The 5,004-nt window shown below is 44.3% G+C and overlaps 1 pseudogene; it reads left to right on the forward strand.

The window, feature by feature from the left end:
* The first annotated feature begins 2,665 nt into the window (after nucleotides 1-2,665).
* Nucleotides 2,666-3,179, forward strand: LOC101412841 (eukaryotic translation elongation factor 1 epsilon-1 pseudogene; annotated as a pseudogene).
* The last annotated feature ends 1,825 nt before the right edge of the window (nucleotides 3,180-5,004 follow it).

Raw genomic sequence — 5,004 nt, forward strand, 5'->3', positions numbered from 1 at the left:
TGTTCTTTATGCTCTCCCAGAGTCTTCTTAATATCCTTTATTTCTTTAGTCATATTTTCCTTCAATTCTTCACATTGATTTAGAGATTTGTGGGATTATCATTGATTAGTTGTCTTAAATTCTGTATCTCATCAAGATATTTGTGGGGTTTTTTTTTTTTCCTTTGGCTGGGTCATCTCTTCCTGTTTCCTAGTATGGCTTGTAATTTTTTGCTGATGTTTAGACATCTGAATATGTTGGTGAACTTATTCTGACAGTCAATTTCTCTCTCTTGCCTGGTGTTTTTTTCCACATTTCTTCTTTGATTTTTGGTTCAAGTTATTCTGAGTCTTTAAAATTGCCCAGCTTGGGAAACGGACTTTGGCCCAGTGGTTAGGGCATCCGTCTACCACATGGGAGGTCCGCGGTTCAAGCCCTGGGCCTCCTTGACCCATGTGGAGCTGGCCCATGCGCAGTGCTGATGCGCGCAAGGAGTGTCGTGCCACACAGGGGTGTCCCCCGCGTAGGGGAGCCCCACGCGCAAGGAGTGCACCCATAGGGAGAGCCGCCCAGCGCGAAGGAGGGAGCAGCCTGCCGAGGAATGGCGCCGCCCACACTTCCTGTGCCGCTGACGACAACAGAAGCGGACAAAGAAACAAGACGCAGCAAAAAGACACAGAAAACAGAAGACCGGGGGAGGGGAGGGGAATTAAATAAATAAAAATAAAAATCTTTAAAAAAATAAAATAAAATAAAATAAAATTGCCCAGCTTGAGTTATCAAAATCAGACCAGGGGCTCACTAAAGGGGTGCAGATTTTCTACCAGAGTTTGGGGTTAAAGAGAGACTTAAAGCAGTTTTCCTCCTTGCAATTTCCTGGCTGGCCAGCAGATTGTGTGTGTCAGCAAACCTTTCCATGGAGGTGTTTCTTTTAACCTCCACTTGCCTGTATTTTTGGTCTGTCCAGAGCAGAGATTCAAAGTGGGCTCTGCTAGCCGAACTCATTGAAGAGAAACTATTCTCTGCCTTCTGATGCACTTATCCTCCTCCCCTGCAACAGCTGACAGAAAGGAAGATGTCAATTCCCCTACCAGTTGGCTGAAGTAAGCCAGGGGGGTTATCTAGGCTTAATGTCTTGAAAGCGGGGATGGTGCCCTTCCCAGCTGCCACAACAGGTTAGTAACTCACGTTTATTGTTTCAAATTCCTCATCTCTCTGTCCCTCGCCCTCTTGGGAATTGTGCAGCACTATCTTGGTCTGCTAACCCCCAAAGCAGGTCCCTCAGACAGCTTTTGGCCCTTTCTCCATTGTTTTTGTGAGAGAGTTGAGCCCCGCCTGCCTACTCTAACACCATCTTCCCGGAACTTCTCTAGTTGCAAATTATAAACACCTCTGCTGGAGTTCCATCTCAGGGTTCTCAAACATTGGTGTGCAGAAGAACCAGATGTGTTTTTCAGAACGGCCCAAGAGATTAGGATGCTGGTGGGCAGAGACCACACTTGGAGAAACCCTGCTTGATAAACTTGCTGGAAAGCTGTTCCAAGTTGCTGGGTGCCTTTGAACTGTTCAAGGTAAAAAAAAAAAAAAAATTGTAGATGCCCTTTAAGAAGACTGATTGTCAAGTCGAAGACCCCGTTCCCAAGGAGGGCAGATTTCTGAGCAGGTTAAAGTAATGGCAGCTAACACTTATGTAGCACTTACTGTGTGCCAGACACTGCTGTGGGTGCTTGTGAATGTTCACCAATCTAAACTCCCAGCACCCCCACACACCCCAGGGTGGGTGCTCTTCAGTCCCTTGATTTTCAGATGAGGAAACAGGCACCGAGAGGGTGGGCAGCATGGGCCAGGCCCCATGGCTCTTCTGGGGGCTGGACCCCAGCCATGTAGACCAGAGTCCGTGCTCTTCCCCACACACCAGCACAGGTTCGGAGTCGGTGTCTCTGGTTCAGAACAGACCACGTGGGACCCTGCAGGAGGGCGAGGGCACACTGAACCTGGGAAGGTGAAGAGGAGGACCCAGAGGCTGAAAGAACTCAGGCGTAGCCAGAGATGATGAAATGTGGGGGGCAGCATCATGGCCCCGCAAGACGTCCATGTCCTAATCCCCAGAACCTGTGCATATATATCCTGGCATGGCAAAAGGGACTATGCAGCTGTGATTAAGGTCAGGATCTTGAGAGGGGAAGATTATTTTGGGTTATAATCACAAAGGCCTATATAAGAGGGAGGCAGAAGAGGGAGAGAGTCAAAGGGAGGCAATGTGAGAAAGACTTGACTGACCATGGCTGGCATTGAAGATGGGAAGGGGCCACCAGCCAAGCACAGCAGGTGGCCTGTCAAGCTGGAAAAGGCGAGAAGCTGTATTTTCCTCCAGAAAGGAACGCAGCCCTGCTGGCACCTTGATTTTCACCTAGGAGATCCATTTCAGATTTCTGATCTCCAGAACTGTAAGATCATCAATTTTTGCAGAAATGTGTTACAGCAGCAGTAGGGAACTAACAGCAGGAAGAATAGGAGCTGTGAAAAGAGATTTTCCACTTTACTTCGAACAGTGGCTGAAAATAGATGGAAGAACAGGGAGGAGGTGCTGACCCAGCCCCAGAAGGGAAAGAAGGAGAAACGGCCTTCCTCTAAGAACAAAGAGTGGGGCTTTTAAATGACCCTTAAGATTTTATGTCATGGGAAGATGGTGGTGGCCACTGAGTTGACGCTGCTCGAGAATTTGCTAGGGTTGAGTAAAGGGAATAACTATAGCACCCAGGGCAAGCGCCGGATTCCATTTCTTCAAACCAACAGTGGTCCCAATGTAATAGGATTGACTGCTATAGCAGCTTGCTTAGTCAAGCAAGCCAACAAAGAATATTTGCTTGGCAATACCATAGAAGAAAAAAACAATGGTATGACAGTGGCTAGAATACAGGGTATCTCACTCAAGTAGATGGCTACTCCAATAAAGGTGACATCTACACTCTGCTAAAGGATCTTAATTCATATCTTCAAGTTACAGGTTTTAACTTTACCTTAGCAGATATCCTACTATACTGTGGACTTCACCACTTTATAGTTGACCTGACAGTTCAAGAAAAGGAGAAATATCTTAATGTGTCTTTCTGGTTTTGTCACATTCAGCATTATCCATCAGGCAATATCTGTCTAGTGTTATCTTCATCAAGAACAGACTATATGACAATTCTCATTAGAAGCTATCCGTGCCATACAGAAGAATGATTTAAAATGTTTTAAATGGCAAATGTATTCTGGATCACAAGATTAACATAAATTGATGAGCAGACTGTTCTTTATTTGTTGAAGAAGAGGCTATTGTTTCTAAGGTATAAACGTGTCTGAATGTTTTCTTTGTTCTTTAGTTGAAATCTTGCAAGTAAAAAAAAACTCAACTGTTGAAGAAATTTGAGTTGAAATCAAGGTGTAAATTACCTTGTTTTACAGATGAAATTTATTTTAGTAAAAGTTACAATCACTGACTTAATATTAAAGAAAAAAATGAGTGTGTCACAATGCTTTGCAAAAGAGAGTAGAAATAAATCAGTCTCTGTGCTGTGACTTCATATAGAATATTTGTGAGGAAATAAGGTTATGGTGAGTCTTTTGTATTTTTTAAAAATACGTCAAAAGACTGATGAAAGCCTGGGACTCAAATATCATTTAAAAAGTTGACATCATTCCCCCGGTACAGTCTTTTAAAATTTACACAAAATATCTAGGAAGACTTGATAATACCAATGAATAACAAAGAATCGCTAACATTCATTGAGCACTTCTTTGCCAGCACTATACCAGGTTCTTTAAGTGCATCATTTCATCTAAGTTTCACAACCTTTGAAGCAAGTCCTACCTTGATTTCTGTTCTGCAAACCCTAAGCATCAGATGCAACTGCCACTGTTGGGTGCCCATCACCTTTCACCCTTCTTCCTCCTTACGAGGGCATCCTTTAGACCAGGCCTGCTTAACCTTTTTTTGTTCCACAGGCCCCTTTGCCAGTCAGGTGAAAACCACAGACCCCCTTACTAAGCCCACACTGTACTGTGTATTATTTAATGAATTTAATAAATACAGCACACCTACTGTACATGCTAACAGGTCTCCACAAGAGTAATTGTTTTTTTCTCAATGCAAGCTCATGGACCCCTTGAAATCTTTCTACAGATCCCTTGGGGGTCCACAGACCCCTGGTTAAGAACCCCTGCTTTAGACTCTGGTCAAGAATTGCCCATCCTGTGCAGTGAATTTTGACCAGTCTAAGTCTCTCCTCTCTGACTAGGAGTAGTTTAAAAAAAGTCAGTGCCAAAGTCCCACCTCAGAACCTTAAACACAGACCTCTGGGTGGGTGCAGATATATTTTAAATATTCCCAGGTGAGTCCAACGTGCAGCCAGGTCCAGACCACTTGCCTACGTCAATCAGGATCATTGCTTTGCTCTTGGTCAGAGGTTAATATGTGAAGTATTCTGGCCAAAGAGACCTGAAGTTTCCTGCTTCAGGATATTGTCATCTGCACGTGACATCTTGGCACCATGGATAGGAAGGAACCTGGGATCTGAAGATACTGCTGAGCTGCCGATTTAGTGCATCTGGAACCACCCTATTTCCAGGCTTCTTATTACATGAGGAATGAATGTCCTCATGGTTTAAGACAGAGGGTAGCAAACTATGAGGTTATTTACAAAACCAGGCCTACCACCTGGTTTTGTAAATAAAGTTTTATGGGGAGTCAGCCACCCCCATTCATCATCATATGGCCTGCACATTGTTTAGCACGGCAACTGCAGGCCTGAGAGCATAGGGCCTGCACAGCAGAAAGCATTTTCCTTTCTGGCCCTTTACAGAAAAAGTTTGCTGACCCCTGGTTTAAAAAGTATTCGTCTGGGTCTTTCTGTTACTTGCAGCTGAAGGTATCTGTCAGTTTGGGAATTTGGCTTCCCCAAGATGACATTGTAAGGGAGGGCAAGCTCTGTGCTCTTTAAGTTATTTTTCATGAGATTTACCATGGAGTGATCTTTCAGG

The sequence above is a fragment of the Dasypus novemcinctus genome, chromosome 21 (assembly GCF_030445035.2).
Source record: "Dasypus novemcinctus isolate mDasNov1 chromosome 21, mDasNov1.1.hap2, whole genome shotgun sequence".
NCBI classification, from domain to species: Eukaryota; Metazoa; Chordata; class Mammalia; order Cingulata; family Dasypodidae; genus Dasypus; species Dasypus novemcinctus.